This window comes from Puma concolor, chromosome D4 (genome assembly GCF_028749965.1).
Source record: "Puma concolor isolate L17-30 chromosome D4, mPumCon1.1.hap2, whole genome shotgun sequence".
Classification (NCBI taxonomy): Eukaryota; Metazoa; Chordata; class Mammalia; order Carnivora; family Felidae; genus Puma; species Puma concolor.
Genome location: NC_141679.1, coordinates 28,720,319 through 28,747,018, shown reverse-complemented (window position 1 = coordinate 28,747,018; position 26,700 = coordinate 28,720,319). Strand labels below are relative to the sequence as shown.

Sequence of the window (26,700 nt, the reverse complement as noted above, 5' to 3'; positions counted from 1 at the left end):
ACCAAAAATGTACATCTTTCTTTCCTTGCATACAGAGTTGTCTCTCTTATTATTTTAGTAGATTTAATCCTATATATGAATTTAGAATTCTTAATTCTCAGAGACTTTAGTTTCTAGTGAAAAATGAGTAGTAAGCTCTTGTGAACTGTGTCACCAGTATTTTTGTAGATTGGTAAATTTATCAATATATTTCATTATTTCTAGAAACTTGTGCTTCCTCACAGTAGAATCTTTCAATAAAGCACAAAACATGTTTGCTAACAAAACCAAATTTATTTTTAGTCTCTCTACAATAAGGAAAACAAAAGTTAATAAACCTATGTTTGATACTTAATATTTGTTATTTTATCTTATCTGCAAATGACCTGGATGTTTCATGAATTAACCACACAACATAGCAAAACTCCAAGATTATCAAAAATATTTTGAGAAACTATTTTCAAAAGTTTACCTACAACCTTTTTTCAAAATTGACATCTATTCATTACTTCTTTTCAACAATTGTGCTCAGATCACCAATAACAACTTCAAGAGACACCACAGGAAGTCACTCATCCTCCTATGCTTTTGTTTCTTTGTTTGTTTGTTTATTATTATAAACTTTTGTAATGGAGATGACATCCATTTATTTCACTTTAAGTAAACCCAAACAAGATAAAAGATTTATTTTATTTTATTTTATTTTTTTAAATGTTTATTTATTTTTGAAAGATAGTGACAGAGCATGAGCAGGGAAGGGGCAGAGAGAGAAGGAGACACAGAATCTGAAGTAGGCTCCAGGTTCTGAGATGTCAGCACAGAGCCCTACATGGGGCTCAAACTCATGAACCATGAGATCATGACCTGAGCCGAGGTCAGATGCTCAACTGACTAAGCCACCCAGGCGCCCTGACAAAAGATTTATTTTTAATGCTGATAACTTTAAAGACATGTCTAGTTTAATTAAGCCAACAGCTTTAGCTTTAATGCAAAGTGAAGGGGTTGAAAAAAGTAGGTATTGATTTTTAATGTGAACTCTGTTTAGTATTTGACTCTGTCAGTAGGTGACCACATTTCCCCTTTCAAATAGTCATTGGTCTTCCAAGTTACTGCTTCCAAAAAAAGGCTCAACCCAAAATTTTAGAATTTTATAGCCATGATATTTCCAATTCAAAATTTATCCAAAATAAAACAAAAGCTCTCTGAAAGTAACTGTCAGTTAACCATATATATTTAAATACACTGAAAACATATATATTAAATATATGTGTCCATTTCATGGGAAAGGAAATGAATCACTACAGGATAAGACAATAGTTTCAAATTTTAGGCAAACTAAGACAAATTCTTAAGTAATCTCTGGAATTTTTGCCCCCAAGTAGGTAGCTGCCAACTCCCTGGCTGACAGACTTGGAATTGCATCCCTATTATGTACTGTTCATGAGAGAAGACAAGTCAAAGTTGTTCTTTTCACATGTGGATTTTTATTTTGAGCCTTTCATACTGAGCACAGAATTGCCTCTGGCTTCTGGACCTGTGATGAGCAGTTCGCTGCTGCTGTTCATGGGTGTGATTCAGGGGCTTTGCTGTTTGTTACTCATCACCACTGTTTCCATTTATCATTAACTTAGGGTCCTGTATTCTCCATCAACTAGCTTAGGATTTGAAAGATTATGTAAGTGAACATTTCTTTCACAAGATCCCCCAAATCTTGACCCAGTGATTGAACTCATTTAATGCAAAACTAATTAAAGTAAGAGAAAGCATTCTGTAACGAACTTAAGAGAAAAGGGAGGAGGTGGAGGAGGAGGAGGAGGAGAAGGAGGAGGAGGAGAAGGAGAAGAAGAAGAAGAAGAAGAAGAAGAAGAAGAAGAAGAAGAAGAAGTGGGAGAAGGCGGGGGAGGAGGAGGCCGGGAGGAGCAAGGGAGGAGGAGGAGGAGGGGGAGGAAGAGGAGGAGGATGAGAAGAAGAAGAAGAAGAAGAAGAAGAAGAAGAAGAAGAAGAAAGGGGAGAAGGAGAAGGGGAAGAATGAGGGAGAGGAGGAGGAAGGGATGAACAGGGGAGGGGGAGGAGGGGGGGAAGGAAGAGAAGAAGAAGAAGAAAAGAAGAAGAAGAAGAAGAAGAAGAAGAAGAGAAGAAAGAGGAGGAGGAGGAGGAGGAGAAGGAGGAAAATAAATGAAGGGGAGCAGAATATGCCACTCCAAAATATGACACTTTGACATACTGATTACTTTGAATTCAAGTTACTTGAGAAACAGTCAGTACAAGGATGTTTTGACCCTCCTTTGTCCCCCAGAAAGCAGGAAATAAATCTCCCATGTGAAAGATACTGTCTGTGTACCAGGAAGAAGAGAAACATCTTTAATGCCAGAGATAGGGACTTCAGGGCCAAGAAGGCTGTATAAACAGAACTTGCTACTTCACTAATTTGCTACCCCAAGCCCAAACTTCTTTGTTTTGTTAATTCTTCACAAATTTATTGTTTCTTTGTCTAAGAGGTATAAGAGCTGCCTGCTTTGATAACTTCTTTGAGTCTCCTGTGTACAGAAAATTAAATTTGATTTTCTCCTCTTAATCTGTCTTACATTTACTTATTAGGCCAGCCAAAGTACCTAGAAAGAAAGGACAAATGTTCTTGCCCTACAGTACAAACAATTGTTTAGTAGCTCCTTGAAGCTTCTTCTTGGCTTACTATGGTTCATGGCCCTTTTATGTTTCCCAAGCACCAGGACTTCTTGAACAATAGCAACCTTTGCACTTACTGTAAGCAGTGTTTATCTGCTGGCAAACTTGAAAACAACTTAGAAATCATTCGAAGCAATAGATCAATACACTGTAAACCTCAATTTCATTAGTCCCATAATGGAAAAAGTATTTGTTCAGAAAGAAATAAGTCAAAGGTCATGATTTTCCTCAGTGTTGGGCATAGAGGGTAAGGCATGAATCTGATTAAAATGCTCCTTTGGGCAGGTTTGTTTTTCCCCATTTAGTACCCCATCTAAGATTTCTTTGTCTAATCTAATAATTCTCTAACAGTGCAAGGGAAGACAGAAACTACTCAGGGCAGGCATCTAGTGTTTTGTGTTTGGACAGCGTTTAGGATTAATTCAGCATGGTATAAATAATGACTAGTGACAAGCTAAGGCAAGCTTCACAATAAGTACTTTGTTTGACAAAACAAATGTATAAGTTGTAAAGAATGGAACCCAAGCTAGAGTGAGTAATGGATCAGAGCTGAGTAAATACCAACAAGATCAAAGACACAAGCTGCTGTTCTCCTGAGATTTAGAAATCTGGTTGCTCAAAAAAAAAATTAGTTGGTAATATTTAAAACTTGGACAATCTTTCATAAACAAATAACATAACATAACATAAACCAATTTGAAAGATCAGGAAATGTTGAGTTTGTGTGGCCACAGCAGTGGCTGTCCATCAGATAAGATGTCCTCCATGTTGTCATGGGAACTGCCATCTCTATATTTGGGGTTGGCCTCACTTGAATTAGATACTCTCTGACCCACACATTCTGGTTTAGGAGGTTTGCAAAGCATAGGAAAGTGACTACTAGAGTCTTCTAAGGAAAGAAGGAGAAACCCGCAGCATTTAGGCTTGGATGAGACCAATAAGAGAAATTCATCCAACAAAAGAGACCGAAATGCAATAAAAAAGCAAGCACTGTAGGTGATTCCAAACACTGAATATCATTAGATGGCATGCAAAATCTGCAATATATCCTTCTAGGTAAGAACATGAGTAGTACTCTTCAGATATTCTGTGTAAGCTCAGCTCAATTTTTCAGCTTCTTGGGGCGCCTGGGTGGCGCAGTCGGTTAAGCGTCCGACTTCAGCCAGGTCACGATCTCGCGGTCCGTGAGTTCGAGCCCCGCGTCGGGCTCTGGGCTGATGGCTCAGAGCCTGGAGCCTGTTTCCGATTCTGTGTCTTCCTCTCTCTCTGCCCCTCCCCCGTTCATGCTCTGTCTCTCTCTGTCCCAAAAATAAATAAACGTTGAAAAAAAAAAAATTAAAAAAAAAAATTTTTATAAAAAAAAAAAAAAAAATTTTTCAGCTTCTTATCCATGTCTGTTACCATGAGGATACCAAAATCAGGAAGACAGTCTCTGTCCTAAGGAATTCAGCAACTGAAGCAGGAGACTAGCATATATAAATGCATAAAAATACATGAATTTATAATTCTATAATAAAAGACAAATATCCCAATTAAAATAAACAGATAAAGGACTTACCTTACATCATGTAATAGATTAACTTACAGTGGATGGAAGAGCTAAACATAAGAGATAAGACTATAACACTCTTAGGAAATGTAAAAGAAAATCTTGATGATTTGGGATTTGGCAATGGTTTCTTTGATATGACACCAAAATCACAGACAACAAAGAAAATATTGATAAATTGCCTCAATCAACATTTGAAACTTTTGTGCATCAAAGAACACTACTATCAGCAGAGTACAAAACCAACCTACAGAATGGGGGAAATAACTGCAAATTATATCTGATAAGAATTAATAGCCAGAATATACAAAATAATTCCTACAACTCAACAACAATAACAAAGAACCCAATTATGAAATAGGAAAAGGATTTGAATAGACATTTCCCCAAAGAAGTTATAGAGATGGCCAATAGGTACATGAAAAGATGTTCAACATCATTAGCTATCAGAGAAATGCAAATTAGAACCACAATGAGATTTCATTTTATACCTATTAGGAAAGCTATAGTAAAAAGACAGATAGTAATGAGGGTTAATGAGGATGTGGAGAAATTGGAGCCCTTGTTAACCTCATCCACTGTATAGGAAGAAACGTTATTTTAGAGATACTAATTCTTCCTAAATCAATTCATAAATTCTGGCAATTTATGAAAATATCAATACACTTTTTGGGAAGAAACTTGAAAGAAAGGATGTTAAATATATCTGGTGAAGTAAATCTGAACATTTGTGAAAATGAAGAACAAAGGAAGCCCAACTCTACCATATCAGAACATATCATGAACTAACAATATTTACATATTCAAATTGAAGAAGAAATGTAAACACCGACCAGTAGATGAGAATAGAGCCTGGCCCTGGGCCTAAAGATAGATGAGAAATTCATTTATGGTGAACAGGACCTTTCAATCAGCATGGGAGAGGATTATTTAGAGAACAGCACTGGGCTAGCTGCTTAGAAAAGAGGTGTGTGTAAGATCCCTACCTCATTCTTGCTAACCAAATTACTTCAAGATGGAGAGAGACTTAAAAGGAGAAAATAAAAAAAAAATTAGAATAAGGCTGTCCAATGAAAATCTCTGTGATGATAGCAACACTTTTTATCATGACTATCCAACACGGCAGCCACTAACCACATGTGATTGTTGAGCTCTGGCAATGAGACAAGTGTAAATGAAGATGGAATTTTACATGTTATTTAATGTTAATTAATTTAAATTTAAACAGCCACATGTGGTTAGCAGCTATTGAATTGGACAACACAGAAGAAGGAAACATGAATACATTAATTTTTAATTTGGTACACAAAACCCATTAGATATTAAGGAAGATAAATCTGTTAACATAAAATTGTAAACATCTCTATGGCATAAAAAGTTGAGGGGCACCTGGGTGGCTCAGTTAGTTAAGCGTTCAACTCTGGCTTAGGTCATGATCTTACAGATCGTGAGTTTGACCCCATGTCAGCAGGCTCTGTGCTGACAGCTCAGAGCCTGGAGCCTGCTTTGGATGCTGTGTGTCCCTCTCTCTCTGCCCCTCCCCTGCTCATGCTCCGTCTCTCTCTCTCTCTCTGTCTCAAAAATAAATAAACATTAAAAAAAAGTTGAAAGCCCACACATATTTCTAAATGAACAACAACAAAAGGTCAGCTTCCTTCATTTACTAAAAGCTTATACAAGGCAACAAGAAAAAGATAAATAATGCTAATTAAATATGTGCAAGGACAGAAATTTATCAAGACGAAAGTAGGTGTTCAATAAATACAAGGTAAACTGTACAACATAAATCATAATTGAACAAGTGCAAATCAAACCATGAGGTTCATCTTTTACCATCAGATGGCCAGAAATGTAAAAAGATTCACCACATCTAACACTGTCAGGGATGTAGGGAAATGGGTACTTATGGTCCTGGAGACTATAAATTGATGCAACTTTTCTGGGAGAATATTGGGTAACACAAATGTTAAGTGCTCATATACTTTGATCCAGTAACCACAGTAAGCAATGTGCTGTGCGCATCTACTTGCACAAGGTCATGAGTGGACACATTTGGGCATCTCCATTGCAGCTCTGGGTCTCCTGGTGGAAAATCAGAGGCAAGCAAAACTTTTATCCATAAGGATTTAGCTCATTCTGTCCTCTCAACACAAGGCTGGGCAGCACCTTCAGTCAATGCCACAAATCTGTCTGTGCTTATGTAGAACAATCTTCAAGTCATGAAAGAGAAAATCAGGTGAGACTAATATGCTCTACCTGATCTGCTGAAGGGGAGGAGGGGTAGATATGGAGATGGGTGTGCATAATCCCTCCTGCCATCCCAGCTCAAAGAACAGAAGCAACACCAAGCAGTGGTCATCCCTGGAAAGAGCAACTTGGCTGCGGGTATGGGAGGGGGGAGACTTTTGCTTTCAATTTTGTATATTTCTGTATGTTTTACATTTCCTCATCTTAGATCACATTTTAAAATTGAAGTAAAATTTACATCAGATAAAATTAACGATTTTAAAGTGCAAAATTCAGTGGCATTTAGTACACGTTCATAATGCTGTGCAACAATGACTGTCAGATTACAGAACATTTCCGTCACCCAAAGGAAAACCCTACACCCATTAAGTAGTCCTTGCCCTCCCCTCTCCCAGCAGGCCCTGGCAACCAGTGATCTGCCTTCTGTATTTATACGTTGACCTTGTCCTTGCATCTGGCTCCTGTCACTCAGCATAAATGTTTCTGAGATCTATCCATGTTGTGGTATGCATCAGTACCTCATTCCTTTTATGGCTGAATAATACTCCTGTGTATGGATGTACCACCTTTTACTCATCCATTCTTCAGTTGTTGGACATTTCACTTGTTTCCACCTTTGGCTATTGCGAATAATGTTGCTATGAACATTTGTGTGCAAGTTTTTTCTGTATATCTGTTTTCCATTATTTGAGGTATATACTGAGGAGTGGAATTGCTTGGTCATATGGTAATTCTGTTTAATTTTTTGAAATATATTACCTTAAAATTTTTGTTAACAAGAGTGGAAATTACAGTTTTAATCAGTTGGAAACATTATAGACTCTTTAGTGTCTTCCTCTTTCTTTCTGTATTAAAAAATAGCAATTAAGAGTACTTAATAAAAGAAAGCAACAGTTTCACGCCAACGCCCACCAGGCCAGCCTCTCCTGCTTTCATCTCTGTCACTGTCTCTTCACAGAGATTTTCTGAGGAAGGGGGCGCAGATTATTTTCCCTAGTTTCCTTTTAGTCTTTTTAAGAGATCACTGCAAATTTCCACCACAGCCAGGAGGATGCCCACCCCCCTGTGGAGGGTATCCCCATTTGTACAAAATCAAAATCCTTTTGTACATAGGTGGAAATTCTAGAAACCAATTTTGGGTTTCATTATATCTCTGTTTGTCTTATCAGTCAGAATTGGATACTCCTAACACCATCCAGAATTTTAGTCAAAATAATCGTTGTTTTTACATAAAAAAAAAAAAAAAAAAAGTCTCTCCCTGGACTCTCAAGTATTTCCTGAGAAAATTATCAAGCATTCACCCTGGTTTCCTCTTGTTAAATGTAGACTAAAGTTTCTGGGGCCAGAACTGACTAATCCCTAGTCTTCAATTTATGAAACTTATAAGGGATTTTATGTAAAAGCAAGCAAGCAAAACAAAAACCTCCAAAAGACAAAAAAACTCCTTCTATTTTAGGAACAGATGCATATTAAATCTCAAGTTTCATGTCAAAAAACAACTGCTGAATTCTGGAGATTTCCTTTATGTTGGGGAATATGTACTTTCCTTTGTTGTTGAGAATTCTTAATTTTTAAAAAGAAGAAAAAAGAAGGGTCTCACTTTTGAATCAGTATTGGAATATTGATTAATATGTTGGGCTCAGTATTCCAACATTTCTATGATAAGAGAACATCGACTTTCTATTTTTAAGAGGGACTAGTCCACTGACCAAATGTTACAGGGTGAGGAGAGATCAGAATAACCTGCTGTCTAGACCATACCACACACATCCCACCTGTTCCATGTATTGGGTGCAAAATTGAGGCAGCTATTTAAGGGGTATTTGAGTAACGTTAACCTATTCTGTATCTAACATATACACTTCCCTTTACTTTATTTTTATTTCACTGTCTCCATTCTGAACCCATAGATTAATTTTATGATCTAGTGAAATGTCTATGAAGCTGCCCAGTGCAGCACTTTTTCAAAGGGTGGATAGAAATCCTTTAATGGGCCATAAAATCCATTTAATGGGTCATTACTAATATGCTTTTTTTGTTTTTCTAATGAAATGCATCTAAATAAATGCAATGGGACAGAACAGAATGAATTAGATCAGATCAGAACAGAACAGAATAGATTTGAACAGAAAAGAATGAAAAATATATCTTAGAACACAGTAGACAGGCAGTTTATTTTTGTTTTGGTGGGGCTTGTGCATGTGTGTGTGTGTGTGTGTGTGTGTGTGCTTGTGCACATATGCTCTGAATTAGATATAAAAAGCATCAGTTATTAATAGCCACAGTCAAAATTCTTCCAAATACTGGCCTAATGGATCTTTCTTATTCTTGGGAAACTGTGTGGATCCCCGTAAAACTTCTGCTCTGCTTTGTAAAGTTACAAAGTGTAGTTTTACCTTAGAATAAGTGTCTTTCTTCTAGGCAGAGAAGCTGGGCTGTGAGAAAGGATATGAGAGAAATATATATATATTTTTAAGATCAGAGAGTATTATTTAGGAGGAGAGAAAGTTAAAATGGAATTGGGAAAGACCTTAAATATCTTGTAAGAGTTCCAGTTTCACTGAGAGGTGAAGGGACTGCACAGTGTCACCAGCCCGATTCCCAGTGAGACTAGAACATAGACCTGACTCTTCCAGCTGGAACCCCCTCTCTGGGTGACACTGAGCCAGGAGGACCTCCCTTACTCCCAACCCCCGGGGTCTGTGCTATCCGGAAACAGGAGGGGAGGAGAGGGTGAAGGGAGAAAGGAGACTTCTTTTTCAAAACAGAATGATCTATTTTCTTTCTTTTTACTTTTGGTGCGAAGGTGAATATTTATTTAAAGCAGAAAAAGAAATCACAACACTTTATAATTTTTAAAAAGCTAATGCTATATTAAACATTATAAAATCTAGAAAAAGAGTACGCTATTTTTGTTAATCAACTACCTGACAGATTTTCTCTTGTTAATTTATTTGGTTGCATACTCTCTGTGTCTGCAAATGACAATGCTTTTGTAATACTCTCTATAGAGAGAATTGGAATGATCCATTTTCAATAACACATGGTCATTGCACATATTCACACAATGCAAGGATGTGAACAACTCTATAATCTCAACTTCTAGAAATCTCTATCAAGATGACACATTTCTAGAAGATGCTTTTTGCAAATATATACTACATGTATATAGTGTATGTATACATACACACATATTTGCATGTAGTATATATACTTGAATGTATGTTTATATATGTATATATTAATATATGCATATACATATTTGTGTTCATAAATAGTCACACGTCTATGCTTGTATATATGAGAATATACTCACTTCTGGAACGCTTTTCTTTCACTCAATATTTTGTGGCCATGTTTTGCTATTGATGTGTGAAGAAGGATAAACTTTCTTTTTTTAAAAATTTTTCAGTGTTTATTTTTGAAAGAGAGAGAGAGAGAGAGAGAGAGAGAGACAGAGTGTGAGTGGGGGAGGAATGGAAAGAGAGAGAGACACAGAATCCAAAGCAGGCTTCAGGCTCTGAGCTATCAGCACAGAGTCCAACGTGGGGCTCAAACTCACGAACTATGAGATCATGATCTGAGCAGAAGTTGGACGTCCAACCAACTGAGCCACCCAGGCGCCCCAAGAAGGATAATCTTTCTAATGAATGAACAGCTGTGCAGCACAATATGTACCCAGAGTATCGTGGATATCCCAGAAGATATTAACCAGCCCCTATGGATGGATACTTCAGTTGTTCCTCTTGTTATAAACAATTCTGCAACGACATATCTTTGTGCATTTATCTTTCTTTTAGTTGAAAGAAAGATTGCCTTAGGATAAATTCCAAGGGGAATTCAGGGTAAACTGCTAAGTCAAAAGCTGTGGGTATCTAATATTTGAAATCATGTTGCTAGATTGTCCCCGGGAAAGGTTGTGACATTTGTATTTCCATTAACGTTTCATGAGAGTGCTTATTTCCCCCCTTCCCCATCATCGAGCATATTCATCTTTTAAACTTTGCCAATCTCTTATGCATTTTAATTTGTGTTCCCTTTCTATTAACATTTTCCCATTTGCTGGCTGGACACTTGTGTTCCTTCCCTGGCTTGTGTGGTCATTCCCTTCACTGGTTTTCCATTCGGGAGCTCATCCTGTGGTAAGATTGACAAGGGGTCCTCGTGTGGTCAAGCCTGTTCACCTGCTGCCAGTCATTCAGGGCTGATGACTTTTTCCACCTTTGAAACCTCTCTTTCAAAGAGATTTATGGTATTTTTCATGTAGGAGTTTTATCTATTTATTTATTATTTATTTATTTATTTATTTATTTATTTATTTATTTATTAGTGGTAACATAAATATCTTCCTTCATGGGCTCTCCAGAAGGACTTTTAAAGCATAGAATGGAGCCACTATGAAACCTCTCCAAGCTTGGGAGCATGTACATAATTTTAACTTTATCAACCTCACAATTCACATCCTGTGACTTTTGCCCTCAAGACATCGGATGGTTTGTGCGGGATGACAAAATGCAACCCTCGGAGAGGTACAGGAAACTGCATGCACTTTTGAGAATTTCATTTAGGAAACAAATGAAAGAAAGAAGAAACCTGTCTGAAGTTTCAGTTTGGGGCAGTAAAGGCAGGTCCCTGGATCCTATTCATTGACTGCCACTCGGTCACATGGAATCATGAGCTCTTTCTCCTTGGAAGTCATGAGGACTTCTGGGGATGGCCAAGCTGGCACCACACCACACCACACCACATTATCCATCACAGGATAATGGCGTCAATAATGACACCCCCAGAATTTGGTGAGAGAGGGTCCCACTTGCAAACAAGCTTGTGCTCCTCTTCCAGCTTACCAGACTTTACAAACTTGATCTGGAAATTCTTTGACTCTACTGACTGGAGTGTTTGGGCTGTATTAATAGCCACATGAAGTCCAGAACATGGTAATCCTGTTGAGAGATGAAGAATGTCCTAAAGCTTGGGGTAAACACAAGGCCCTGATATTAGGGCATACAAATGGGACTTTCAAATAGAATTATTCCATCTAAAAGCAAATGTAAGTGAGTGACCAGAATCTACATAGGTGGTAGCTCAGCAAACAAATGACTCTCAGAGATTCAGGCCTGAACTTCTGAATTTTGAAAATGTGATCTGTTTTTTTAACAAACAATTTTTCCTGGGAAAAACTAGCTGGGGGATATTATCTTTAAAAAAATTTTTTTTAAATGTTTACTTTTGAGAGAGTGTGTGAGTGGGGGAGGGGCAGAGAGAAGGAGACAGATTCTGAAACAGGCTCTGGGCTCTGAGCTGTCAGCACAGAGCCTGACACCTGCCTCGAACTCACGAACCAGTGAGATCATGATCTGAGTTGAAGTCAGCCACTTAAGTGACTGAGCCATCCAGGTGCCCCAGGAATATTATCTTAAGCAAGTAAGTTTTAGCTGTAAAAGATGTTGCCTGTTTATGAAGAATGGGCAGAGTCCACACTCTCATACCAACCAGAGCCAAGTGGCACCTGCCTCTGTCAGCCAGGCCCCCAAAGCCACGACCCAAACAGAGACCCAGTGAAGCAGCATTGTACTGGTTCCTGCCTTAGGCTTCCTTCACTCACCTCGGGAATTTTTTTTCTGCACATACTTTGAAGTGGCAGCCTCAAAATTCTTGGGACCATAGGACAGAGCAAGGGCTCCCTCACTGACACACTCTAGAAACAAGTCAAACCCCACCTTCTTCATCAATCCCCAGACCTGTCCTCTACTTCTCAGAATGTTTCTGGATATTACAAAAGTTCAGGATATTGGAACCAAATTGTCCTGTACTTAAGAAAAAAAAGGTAAAATTGAAATCACAATTACCCTGAAACCTTATAGAAAGGAAAAAAAAAATTACATTCTTTCTCTGTCCCTTAAAGTTATAACTCTTATTACCTTCAAAATGCAGCCCATAATCACCTGAGCCTGAAGGGGAAAAAGCGGGGGAGGGGGGGAAGAGGCCTTTTTATAATACAAACTTCAAAAGGGCTTGTCTGGGAGCAAGAATTCCTTTTTCCTCAAAGGTCCTTCTAATTGGACTATGAGTCAAATTGACATGGAACAGTTCAACAGAAGAAAATCAAGTAGAATAGTGTAAGTATGGGGATACACACAGATACGAAAATTCCAAAGACAGACAAAATAAGGCATATAGGTCATTCTGGACTAAGGGGAAGGAGGTAGGGGACTGGGACTTCAAAGGGAAGGAATGCACTTCACAAGAAAACAAAGAGTAAGTATTTGGTAAAGAAATGTGTGCCCTGCCATATAGATGGGTTACTTAGATAAAATTTGTCTCTGGTAATAACCTTTATTCTGGAAAGATCCTACAATTTAGATTCCTCTATGTAGTTAAGGGAGAGGCAAAAGTTTCTCTTGAACCCACAGGGTCTCAGTTGCCTTCAGCTCAAAATAATTCACAGGCAGAAGTGGCTCATTTGGGGCAACCTGCCCTCAGCCCCTGTGGGCTCTTGGGTCCAGGCTCTAACACCTCTGAGAAGAAGCCACTGTGTCCTAAAAAGTCCATCTTGGGGACAAAAAAAACTTTCTCTATGCCTTTGTGATGCAAATTTTCTACTTCTTCTCTAGAACCCAAGAGCCATTCTTTAAAATGCAAATTTTAGGGGGTGCCTGGATGGCTCAGTTGGTGGAGCTCAGATCATGATCTCATAGCTCTTGAGTGAGTTGGAGTCCTGCTTTGAGAGCCCAAGGAGACTGCTTTGGATTCTGTGTCTGCCTGTCTCTCTGCCCCTCCTCTGCTTGCTCTCTCTCTTTCTTAAAAATAAATAAACATTTAAAAAAATAAAAAATAAATAAAATGCAAATTTTAGAAAAAAGTTTCACGGGGCGCCTGGGTGGCGCAGTCAGTTAAGCGTCCAACTTCAGCCAGGTCACGATCTCGCGGTCCGTGAGTTCGAGCCCCGCGTCGGGCTCTGGGCTGATGGCTCAGAGCCTGGAGCCTGTTTCCGATTCTGTGTCTCCCTCTCTCTCTGCCCCTCCCCCGTTCATGCTCTGTCTCTCTCTGTCCCAAAAATAAATAAAACGTTGAAAAAAAAAATTTAAAAAAAAAAAAAGAAAAAAGTTTCTCATCAGAGGAGAAAAAAAACAGGGGGAGGTATTTGGAAATTGGGCCTATAATGTCCTTTCCATAAATATTAGTAAAAATACTATAATATTTTTAGTTATATCTATGTGTACATATCTGTGTCCATATGTGTGTTGTAAATGTGAGATATTTGCTCTACCTCCAGATGGTATTGCTGAAATTAATTTGTAAAAGAGCTCTATTTAGTTGGTTTAAAGGCAAGCACTGTAAAGACTGGGCAATCTAAAAACTCAGAAAGCTAGAAACTAATCCAAATGTTTTCCAAGTTTTTGTGATCTGAAAAATTATTTGATATTAAGGCTAACTTAAGGTTGTTGGTATAAATAACGTAGACATGTCTTCAAAGTTATGGCCATTAAAATTAAAACTTTTATTCTGCCTGTGTTCACTGAGAGTTCAAATAAGTTCATGCTATCTCTGTTGCCAAATTTATCAGAAACAAACCTACTTAGAACAATGATTGACTTTGTCTAATGTCTCATGAAGTTTTAGGGTAGTCTAAACAATTGTTAAGAATAGGTAAGTTGAAAAGATGTGAATAAAAAAAGAAGTGTTTGGGTAAATTTTACAAATAGTTTCCTCAAATCCTTTTGGTAACCTAAACCACATTTGGCTAAGTAACGAGTTAGGTTGAATTCATTGAATATCTAGATTATTTCCAAATAAGATAAAATAACAAACCATTAAGCATTGAACATAGGATTATATACTTTTGTCTTATTACTGAGAAATTAATGATAAACTTGGGTCTGTCAGCAAAACATGTTTTGTGCTTTATGAAAAGGTAGTACTATGAAGAAACATCTTTCTAAATTAGAAAATGTATTATAAAATGTATTTGCCAATTTAAGGAATTTCAATGTAACAGTTCACAATTGCTTACTATTTAGTTTTCACCAGAAACTGAATTTTCTAAGAGTTAAGTATTCTAATAAATGTAATTAGGACTACTAAAAGTAACAAGGGAAACAGTAGTATGCAAAGAAATGAAGATGTGTTTTTGGTACGAAAAAGCTTTAAGGAAAAAAATCACATTTTTGTTGAGGGAAAAGAAAATAATTTTGCCCTAAAGTGAAGCTAATTATTTACAGAGGGAAAGCTAAGGACAAAATTTAAAGGTAAAAAAGAAAGTTGGGGTGCCTGGGTGGCTCAGTTGGTTAAGCGCCTGACTTTGGCTCTGGTCACGATCTCCCGGTTTGTGACTTCGAGCCCCACATCGAACTCTCTGCTGACAGCCTAGAGCCTGCTTCAGATTCTGTCTTCCCCTCTCTCTGCCCCTCCTCTGCTCGTGCTGTATTTCTTTGTCTCTCAATAATTAATAAATGTTTACAAAAATTTTTTAAAAGTTGTAAAATTTTATGGAAAAAAAACCTTTGGAAAATGATTTTTTGAGTGATCAGTAGTAGCTAAGATTAGAATAAATTTATTCAAAATGTGTTTTAACATCAAAAACCCTGAAGCAAAATTAGAATTTGTTTTTTCTCTCTGTTAAAAGAAAAAAAGTTTTCTTAGATTATGGGCTCAGGTTTTTATTAGAAATTGTGAACAAAGTTGCTGTTTTTACCTTTAATCAGCTTAGAAAAACAAAGATTCTCAAAAAAAATAAAAAAAAAAGTGGGGGTGCGCCTGGGTGGCTCAGTTGGTTGGGTGTCCGACTTCGGCTCAGGTCATGATCTCATGGTCTGTGAGTTCCAGCCCCGCGTGGGGCTCTCTGTGCTGACAGCTCAGAGCCTGGAGCCTGTTTCAGATTCTGTGTCTCCCTCTCTCTCTGACCCTCCCCCATTCATGCTCTGTCTCTCTCTGTCTCAAAAATAAATAAACGTTAAAAAAAAAAAGAAAAATAAAGATTTTCTTTTGTCTTTAGCAAAACTTTGATTATTCAAGAAGACCGAGTCTTAATATTAAGAGCTAAATTTTGTTTACAACTATATAACTTTCTGCATTTGCCTTTAAAATCTTTTATTGGGGCGCCTGGGTGGCTCAGTTGGTTAAGCGGCCGACTTTGGCCCAGGTCATGATCTCACAGTCCGTGAGTTTGAGCCCCGCGTCGGGCTCTGTGCTGACAGCTCAGAGGCTGGAGCCTGTTTTCAGATTCTGTGTCTCCCTCTCTCTGACCCTCCCCCCTTCATGCTTTGTCTCTCTCTGTCTCAAAAATAAATAAACGCTAAAAAAAAAAAAAAAAAAACTTTTATTGTCACGAGTTAAATAAATAAATATTGTTTCATAATGATCTGTGATCCAATTTAATGAAATGTCAAACCTTTTGATATTTTTTGACATACTTCCTAAAGTCAAATTCTAAAAATAAAGTCTTTTGACCACGATTTAACTGAAATAGTCCAGAGGGCCTATAGAACATTCGAGAAGATTTGGGTGTCCTTATAAAAGAAGATATTACCCTAATTAGGCTTATTTGTTATGCTAAATTATATGAGAAACATTGTCAAATAAGTGATACTAACACTCAAATTACATTTGTGTAGATACAACTTATTAAAATGAGTGTTCTAGAAATTGTGTAAAACTCCTTGGAATCTGGTATGTCTTGGTATGTTTTTACCTAAAAGTGTTGTGTATTACACAAATAACCAAATTTTCTTGTCAACTCCGTTGTAGTGATCTCTCATCAGATCTTTAGCCAGGGCCATTTTTAAGTCTCTTGTCATTTATAAACAGTTATACTTTTACTCAGATGCTTTTACAAAAGCTTCCTGCAAATATTCTTCATCTTCAGAGAAATTCATGAAAAGAATTTTTGACAAATACAGGCTTCTGATAACCTTAAGATCATAAAACTGAACTGGGTAAGAATTTCCATAACTAATGGAAAAACTGGATCCAAGCAGAACAAGAATTAATAACATGGGACTGAATGAATGGAGGAAAATTATAATTTTTATGACATTAATGTTTGAAACATTGCTGATTTTAAAAATGTCTTGTTTTTCCAAATTTAAGAAAACTTTTTCTTTTAGGCTGACAGCAGTTTGACAAAATATACTTTGTGAACAAATTAAAATGTTTCTTTTTCTCTCTCCAGGACTCAGAGAGTCAAAGTGAGTCTTCTTATATTTTCATGGCAATGTATTTACTTGCATAAGTTCAATAAGAATGTTTTCTCTTTGTAACAGGACACTGTTAAAAACACTGGTTATATCACCAAGGCTTTGACTAAAATCCGTATTTGCGAGACATGCACCCACTCAGGTATAACCAGACTTCTTTAAATAAGTACAGTTGACTTTATGGAGCCTATAAAGCCCCTTGAAGATGTCAGCCCAATACCTTGCTCACAGAGTTCCCAGAAGCCTTATCAGGTCCAGAGGGCCTATGGAACATTCCAGAAGATTTTGGTGTCCTTATAAAAGAAGACATTACCCTAATTAGGCTTATTTGTCCTTGTTATTGACCTTATAGAAGGTCACTTCCTGGCAAGTGCAGGAATTGCAGGATATTTTGGGCACCTGGAGAAGAGAGGCATTTATCCAAATCTATAGGTATTGCATGTGAACTCTGATAGAAAGTACTTGGCTTGGCTTCTGCTTCAAGAGGCTTTTAAAAGTCTAATCTAGAAATTCCTTATAAAAAAATTCCAACAAAGCAGATTTAAAGGAACCTAAAGGATCCATTGCTCTTTTGCCATACTTATATAAACGATCAGGCCAAGTTTACTGAAACTAGACTCACTTTGCAAACAAATTAGTCTCAATTTGGCTATCTTTGGTAAAAAAAAAAAAATGAGGGTGATTATAGAAAGAAAAATTAAGGTCCAATAACACACCTGGGTAAATATTAGATTCCAAACTAGAGTTGATCCTGATTTCTCTCTCTCTCTTTAAGTTTATTTATTTATTTTGAGAGAGACAGAGAGAGTGCAAGCTGGGAAGGGGCAGAGAAAGAGGGCGAATCCTAAACAACTTCTGCACTGTTAGCACAGGGTCCAAGCGGGGCTGGAACTCAAGAAACCCTGAGATCATGCCCTGAGCCAAAATCCAGAGTCAGATACTTGGCTGACTGAGCCACCCAGGTGCCCCAATCCTGCTACCTCCAGTTTCTGGAAGCAGCTCTCAAACTACTTTTTGATTATTCTCCCTGCTTTCTAACTTGGAATCATTTGAAACCAAAGCTGCCCTTTTTCTTGAAGCCCAGAAAACTAATACAAACAACTAGATATAAACTTCAGAGAAATCACAACAGCTCATGTATAGGCACACTCCATGCCTGTCGCTTTGTGGGCCAGACATTTGAACTGCTACCCAAGTAAAATCTGTCAGACTGCCACTGCCTGTCCTCACCGTATCTGATGGTGTTTCCTCCCTGACATGTAGACTTTTTGACTGGCTGGGTCTAAGAACTCAGAAACTGGTTTATACTTTGATCCAGTGATTTACCACTGATTTTCTTTTGTTTCTATCGCGATGCCTCTGATTTAGTACCTGATTGCTTAAACCATAGCCCTAACTTTGAAAACACCTGCCTCACTGCCTCCTAAAATATTGAACTAAACTGACCTTCTATCATAACTGACTTAAGAGGCTGGGTCAATGAAAAGGAATGAGGGGCACCTGGGTGGCTCAGTCTGTTAAGCGTCCGACTTTGGCTCAGGGCATGATCTCACTGTCCATGGGTTCAAGACCTGCCTCAAGAGTCTGTGCTGACAGTTTGGAGCTCGTACCTGCTTCTGATTCTCTGTCTCCCTCTCTCTCTGCCTCTCTCCCTCTCAAAAATAAGTAAACGTTAAAAAAGATTTAAGAAGGAATGACACCAGCTCAACTTTGCATGTGTAAAACTTCCAGGGAAGTTTCAGAGGGGGAACTGTAGGGGTCAAGGCAGGCTGCCCCAAGATGGGCCACTTTGGCATATTGATTATTTTAAATAAAGTTATTTAACAGACAGCCTGTGCAAGGAAGGGCACTCACTTCCCCCTCTGTTCCCCTAAAGGCAGTAAATATATCTGTCATGTAAAAAGTGCCTTCCCTGTACCAAGAGGTAGACAGAGATGACCAGAGATGGGAAATTTAGAGCCAAGAAGGCTGTTATAAATAGCCCTGTTACTTTTTGCCAATTTACCACCAGCCCCAATTTTTTTCAGAATTCCCTACTAATTGAAGCTCCCAGAGTTAAGTTTTTTATTTTTTATCCTGTATTTTTATCCTGACAGATTTATTGTCTTTGTTTACATTACTGCATATGGGATTGGTTGGTAGGGTTAGAACTAGGCAAAAAGTCCATTTATGTCCATTCTCACAGGCAGCAGGTGCTTTGTCTTTTAGCTGAGGTCAGCAACAATTCTGAGAATTTGTGTCAGAAGACAGTCAGTTTCCTTATGGCTCCTGTTCCATTTGAAAGCTAGTGTTCTAGCCTAGCTAAGAAGACTCCATTTTGAATCTTCTTTGACATTAACCACATTGCAGGTGTTTGTTAGTCACATGACGTAGTAGCTACTGTCTTACACCACAGACTACAAAACATACCCATCATCACAGGAAGTTCTATTGGATGGTCCTGCTCTCAAAAATCTGTTTCTGTCTAAAAATTGGCAGCAGTGGGATTCTTAAATCACTGTATTCCCATAAACCAAGAGGTCAAATGCATTTTTGGATAACAAACTCTTTAAGGACAGGGCCTGGGTTGCTGAGAATGACCTTATAGAACCCCTAAATGCCCTACCTTCTGCAAAGTCTTTAATGTTTTTTGATGATGGTGTTGGCTCCCCAAAGTAGACTCTCTGGCCCCAATTCAAGTATTAGGAATGACCAGGAAATTATTCCAGGGGACTGGAACTAAAGCATAGAGGCCAATGGAGTCCCAAGTGCTCATTCTGCCATATTGGGTACCCCTGGGTCAAGCATGATGAGAGCCTTTCCTTGTCCAGTGGAAAGAGCCACCAGGTTGTACTACACAGAGGGCATAGCCCATTGACTGATATTGCATCCTGGCTATAGGACATTTTTTTTTTTCAAAGACTCATCCTCTGAGGTCTGCAGAAGAGGAAAGGGGAACATGGTGTGTTATTGTCTCTGGACAGAACCCTTTGCCAGAGGCGTGGGCTTCAGATCTACTTGAACCACTGAAGGAAGTGCAGTTCTCAGGATTTTGAGCTGAAGCTCATGCATCTGGAGGGAATGAGCTGCCATGTTAACAAATGGTTCTACCTGAGCCATTTTGCAAAGGCCATTCTTGGACTTCTCCCTGGTTTCTGAACACATTTGTCTGCATCCTGCCAAGAAATCACCTAAGATGCTAAAACCATAGCCTCTCTTCATAGTTGTAAGCCATGCTCCTTAACTGTTATAACAACCAAGGTCATTAAGCTCTGATTTTGTGCCGTATCTCATTGTACGTACTCACCAGCCCTCCGAGGGAAATATCTTTATCATCTCCATTGTGTAGATGAAACACTCAGAGTCTGAATGTTTAGATAACTCACCCAACATCAAGAGGCCTCAGAGGTGGAGTCAAGCCCAGGCAGCCTGGCCCAGGGCTCTTCCCTGTTCCACATGCTGTACCTTGAACACCTAGTCCTTGCCTGCCCCTCACCTCCATCTTCATACCCCCCCACACTGAGCCCATGTCTACAGTTTGGAACATTTTCTTCAGAAAGCCTCTCCCTTCGCCATGGCAGCAGTGCAGGTATGAGTGAGAATTCAGAGAGACAGGACAGGTGGGGATGCTGAGGAAGGAGCAGTGAACATTCTCAATGGAGGGACAGAGCTGCAACTGACACTCTATTTCAAAACCCACTTTCCCCAATACCTCTTGAAGGTTCCTTTCCCTCCCTACCTCCTTGTGCTCTAAAAGGCAAGTAAATCAAAACTTATGAGTCTGGAAAAATGAGTAGCAAACTTCTGGCCTTGGCTGTCAGGAGCTGAGTTGGGGTCGGGGTGTAGAGGAGTTCTTTCCCCACCTTCATCTGGGCTTCTGACTACACAGCAAAGCCTTCAGGGATGGGGGAGAATTCTGGACAAACATTCGGGCAGGCTCTGTACTCTTATATGGCAGATGTGAGGGAGCTTTGAAGGAGAGGTGAACGAGCAGACTTCAGTCAAGTTTTCAAATCAGAAAATGAAAATGGATTCAGCTTCACAGACCAGAGCCCATGGCTATGACATCTGTGACAAGTTGAGGCTCCAAGCTCATGCTTCTTAGCCCACCATACCCAAGGAGTGTAGTGCTCCATGTGCAAGGGTTAAATACAAACTGCTGGCCTCACTGCTTCTGAGTCATTCAAGTTCCTGTGTCTTGTTTGCTAGCACAGCTACCTCAGCTGTTTAATTAGATGCTCTGTTCTGATTTCCTGCTGAGCAGAAAATTCCAGAGAATTACAAAATGATGGAGGTGAACAAAATACCTTTAAAATTTTGAGGACACACTGGTGATTATGTAAATAGGAAACAGAACAATGCCCTTCTCAATAATGTCATGGAATAAGGGGCCAGTCTGCTCTCTGCTAGCAATACCCTAAAAAGTTCATTGTAAAACCTAATCTTACCTTTCTTTAAGTGGCATGTTCCCTTTAATAATCTGTTATTTTCACAATGTTGCATTCTTTCTAATAGGTTTTTTTTGGTGCAACTAATTACATTTTTATCTGACTTGGATGTATTCAAAAAATTGGCTTTATTTTCAGATTTCTGAAGAACCAGGCCCCAGAGCAGATTCTTAAAGTGGACCAGCAGCATCAGTATCCCCAGGAGTCTTGTCAGGAGCACAAATACTTGTCTCCACCCCCCCCCGCCCCGCCCCCATCTGACCAGGCCTACAGAATCAGAAACTCTGGGCCTCCAGAGTCAGGGTTCCAGGTGATTCTAAGACATGCTACTGTGGGAACCACAGCTCTAAAGCATGAGCTTGAAAGACTCTTTAGAAAAGTGGAAGGTGTTTTTAAAAAAAAATTTTTAACGTTTATTTATTATTGAGAAACAGAGAGAGACAGAGCGTGAGCAGGGGAGGGGAAGAGAGAGAGGGAGACACAGAATCCAAAGTAGGCTCCAGGCTCTGGTCTATCAGAACAGAGCCCGATACGGGGCTCGAACTCACGAACCATGAGATCATTAGCTGAGCTGAAGTCAGATGTCTAACCGACTGAGCCACCCAGGTGCCCCAGAAAAGTGGAAGGTTTTTAATTAAAATCTTTAGTCTTCACCATTGATGCTTCTGAAACAGCTCCATTCAACCATCAGAAAGACCACATTTTCTGTGTATGAAACCAGGGTTCCTTCCCACGGATTTCTCCTTGACCGGAGTTCTGTCCTTCCTCTGAGCTATGATCCTGCAGTCTCTGCACAGGGTGGCACCTTCTCCATGGCCCTCTGGCCTCTGGCCCATGGCTGGAGGAGAAGCAATCCTTCCCCCTGGCTTCACTGGCTTTTAATAACAGGTAGAACTCTCTGGTCTTAAGAAATAACCAAAATTACTTTATAAATCCCAAAACTTTCCTCCAGCCACTGCCCTATCTCTGTCTTCATGTAGATCCTGGAGTCTAGGATGCCTGTCTACAGTGACTGTCTTTCATCTCCTGCTACCACCTCAGGCTGCCAGATATGACTCCATCCACTCTATCAGGAGCACACTGTCCAGTTCTTCTGACCCTATCCCTGGGCAGTGTTGGGTCCCTTGGCTACTGTCTCCTTCTTGGCATGGGTCTCTCCTGAGCATATGTCCACTTCTTTTCTGACCTGTGATATTGTGATTTATAAGAAATATGTATTTGCTCATTCAATGACCAAAATGTATTTCTAATATTTGTTTGGTCCTTGTCCACAATTTCTGGCTTACAACCCCCTAAACCCTTGGGATTTCCTATGTGTTGAGAGTGATCAATGTGTCTTTTGTTATGTTAATAAGGTGACTTTTGGAAGGAGCCTAAGGATGGAGGCTAGTTGCCAATAGAGTCAGCCATCTGTTTAGAGGGTTGGAACTTTCAGCCTCGCCCTCTGACCAGAAGGGGAGAGGTGAGGGGCTGGATGTTGAATCACTTGCCAATGGCCAATGATTTAGTCAATTGTATTTATGTAATGAAACCTCCTTAAAGCCCCTAAAAGAGTTTTCCAGGTTGATTAGCATGTGGAGATTTGGGGAAAGCTGGCAGGACTAGAGAGGGCAGGGGATCTGTGTGCCCTTTCCCATAGCTTGCCCTGTGCAACCCTTCCATATGCCTATTTCAGAGTTATATTCTTTATTAAAAAACTGTGGTCTAGTCAGTAACTAAAACTGGAAGCTGCCCTAGCAAATTAATTGAACCCAAAGAGGGCATCTTGGGAATCTTTGACTCATAAGGGTCAGAAGCCCAGACAAGAGTCGGGGCTTGTGACTGGCATCTGAAGTGGGCAGGAAGGGCAGTCTTGTAGAACTGAGCACTAACCTGGGGGGTCTAATGCTATCTCTGCATAGGGTGTCTTTAATTGAGTTGAATTTTTGGATACCCCACTGGGGTCTGAGAATGGATTGGTGCTGTGTAAGACATTGAAATTGGGTCCAGGAGCCTTTCATGGCCTTCTTTCTAAGTGTCTACATGTGCCTTCTCATTTGCTTTTACAAACTCCTGTCTTTCCTATCTCAATGGCAGTGCAGGATGCTATGGGGATGCAAACAATGGGAGTTAACTCAGTCTCAGGGCCAAGAGGAAAGGTCATTTAAACACCAGCAAACTATCTAGTCAAGTTGATGCTTGAGATGTGGGTTCCTTACCATGATGCTGAACACTGAAGGTACCCTGAGAGGTCATCTAGCACTCTCTGGGTGACCTTCCATCCAATCTAAGCTGGACTCCGCCCCCCCCCCCCCCCCCCCCCCGCTAACCACAAGGCTTCACATACAGAGGCTCCTGACCAGACCTGAGAGTCAGCTTGCCTCATCACTGAACCAACAAGGAATAAACACCTAGAGCTCATACTTTCAAATCAAACCCCAAAATATCTAAATCAAAGATGCACCAGGACAACATCAGGCTTAACCCAGGGATTCAAAGTGACTCAACATCAGACAGTCCACTGAAGTCTTGCATTAGAGTAAGGCAACAGTTTTGGGGATGTAGGGGCTAGAATGTGCCATCAGAGGATGCCATGCTCTCCTTTCTTACTGAAGCCTTGGGCAGGGTGGCTCGTACAACCCAATGCAGAGTTCAGGGTGAGTATAATTCAGGACCCAGGATTGTTCCTCAGCTAACTGTGGCTTGGTAGCAGTAATAGAAGCAGCAGAATTTTAATATGTACTTGACATTTTCAGTCTTCCAAAAGGAAACATCAATTTTCTTTTTCTAGAAACATTCTGATTTTAACCAATGGGCTATTAATGCTTTATTAGAGATGTTATCTGAAATGTGCACCTGAAAGATTCCAACTGAAATCTTCAAAATTTCTTAGGAATACCTTGATTTAGTGAGTGTACAGCACTTGGTCTAAAGACTGCACAGCCATGAGGAGAAGGTTTTGCTGGAAACAGAGGTGAGAGACCGAAGGTTTTGCTTCGGTCATGGTGTGTGTTGCTTTGATGAATGTGGTGAACACTCAGGGGAAGACCCATGCACCATCCATATGCCTCTTTCCTCAAGCTGAGACCCTGGGTCCCTTCAAGTGAAATCCCAAAACAGGGAGCTGGGAAGAGCTTGGGACTCCCCCACTCCATTCTCAGAGGCCACATATCAAAGATTTGAGGACATTGGTGGAATGGTGCCTGAGTGACTGTCCTTCCATAGGCAGGGGATGGAAGAACTTTTGGGATCTCTAGCCTGTGATCAGAGAACCCCTTTCTTCTTGGTTTCTCATTTCTTCCTGATCAGCTTCTCAGGGTAAATGCTTGGGTCTGTCTGAGGGGGAGTCCAGGAGTTCTTTCCATTTTCTAGCATCCCCCAAAGCACAGGGAAGGTGAGACCATTCACTGGTTTTCATTGTACTTTGGGCACATGGACTTCAGCAAGCTCATAGGTACAAAGAACAGACCGGTGGTTGCTAGAAGTGAGGAGTGGGGTGTGGGAGAAATGGGTGAAGGGTATTAAAAGGAAAAAAGAAAAAAAACTAATAGTGTCACCTGTTTAATTATTTTGTCCAAATCAACTTTAGTTCAAATTGGTATAGTTTTGAGAGTGCAAAAAGACATGAAAATAATTCCAATAATATAAATTATGAAATATTCACTAACACTAGTTTCAATTATTATGGTATACATAGAAAATATAATATTTCATACAAAAATACTTATAAAAATAAAATTATTTTAATATATATGTATATATGTATTGTACATATATATGTAAATATATGTACATATATGAGTATATAAATGTACATATACATATATGCATATATATACATACATATATGTACATATGTATATATGTACATACATATGTATGTGTATATATATATGCTTTAAAGGAAAATGAAACACTTGTAATGGTTACCCTAGCATTAAAACGAATATAAACACAGTAATTATTTCTGTTATATATTTACATAATTTCGCACTTCCTTAGCTATCTTATCTCATAGCTTATCACTGCTATTATTTCTAAGGAATATGTTTTTTCTCAATATTGACTTTGTTTTAATTTTTCATCAGACTGCCTAGAATATTTCTCAAAATTTACATTTTGTGGTCAATAAATTTGAAATTCTTGGTACTCCCAATTGACATTTCTATGAAGAACACAATATTTGAGAAAATATATGGGAAAATATTCTGTCTACAAGTACTGAGGGATGTGTGCTCAGAGCAAATTCTGCTAAATGCAGGATGGTCTGCATTTTATTTTTTCATATGTAAATGTGGAAATATTTGAGCTCAAAACAGATGTAGGTATACATCATCATGATTCCTGGGAAGAGGTGAAAATACCAACATGAGCAGGAGTTTGGAAGAAGTGGATTCCAGCCCTCATGGATGACTTTGAGGGGCTCAAGGCTCCAGTGGGAGGAAGACACTACAGGTGGAGTGGAATGAGCAAGGGAACTAGGATTAGAAATGGAGCCTGGAAATGGGACTCAATGGCTTCAATCTCATGGTAGAACTTGAACGGATGAGGAGTTGCTTCTTATAGATGAACAAAGAACATGGTTTCTTGAGATGGAAAAGCATCTTGACCTCCTGGTGAAGATGCTGTAAAGATTGTTGAAATGGCAACACAAGATTTAGGATATTACATATCTTGAGTTGATAAAGCAGAGATAGGGTTTGAGAGGACTGACTCTAAAATTGAAAGAAGTTTTACTGTAGGTAAAGTGCTAACAAACAGCATTGCGTGTGACAGAGGAGTCATTCATGAGAAAAGAGTCAATTGCAGCAAACTTCATTGTCGTCTTACTTTAAGAAACTGCCTCTGCCACCCCATCCTTTGGCATCCACCACCCTGACCAGTCAGCAGCCATCAACACTGAAGCAAGACCCTCCACCAGCAGAAAGGTCACGCTTGCTAAAAGCTCAGATGATGGGTAGCACTTTGTAGCAATGAAGTATTTTTTAATTAACGTCTGTACATTTTTTTAAAGATCATAAATACTATTGCACATTTAATAGACTATAGTGTAGTGTCAACATGACTTTTATATGCACTGGGAAACCAAAAAGTTCATTTGACTCACTTCATTGTGATATTGCCTTATTGCAGTGGTCTGGAACTGAAGTGGCAGTATCTCTGTGGATGCCTGTGCTGTCTTTTGCCTCCATTCAGAATGACCACCTTCAACATACTTTTACAGTTAAAACTCGTCAGTGAGCTGACTTTGGCTTTATTCTTTTGAATGGGTGACAAAATTTCTCTTGTCTCTCTTCTTTATCTATAAAATGAAAATACACTTATCTGACCTGAGTTGTGAGAAAAACGTCTAAAAAATATAGTTATCACAGTGTTAGACCCACAGTTGATAGCATCTGATCACTAACTGTGTTCCAATGTGCCTTTATGACACACGTCCTCCCCATCTTATAATGACATCAATTAACTGGAGGTGGACATCTTTTTCCTTGCTGAATATGTGTATACTTGTTTTTGTCAACTGGACCACTGTGAGCTCATTGTTTAGTCAAACCAATTAAGGATGATTTGAGGGGGGACATGAGTCCACATGATTGTCTAGAAGTTTTTGTTCTGCTAAAAACAAGATATAATCATC

The 26,700-nt window shown here is 39.2% G+C and overlaps 1 protein-coding gene across 1 annotated transcript in view; it reads right to left on the bottom strand.

The window, feature by feature from the left end:
* LOC112868732 (procathepsin L-like) overlaps positions 1–26,700 on the bottom strand; it is a 174,163-nt gene that overhangs the window by 128,307 nt on the left and 19,156 nt on the right. The gene's annotated exons all lie outside the window — the stretch shown is intronic.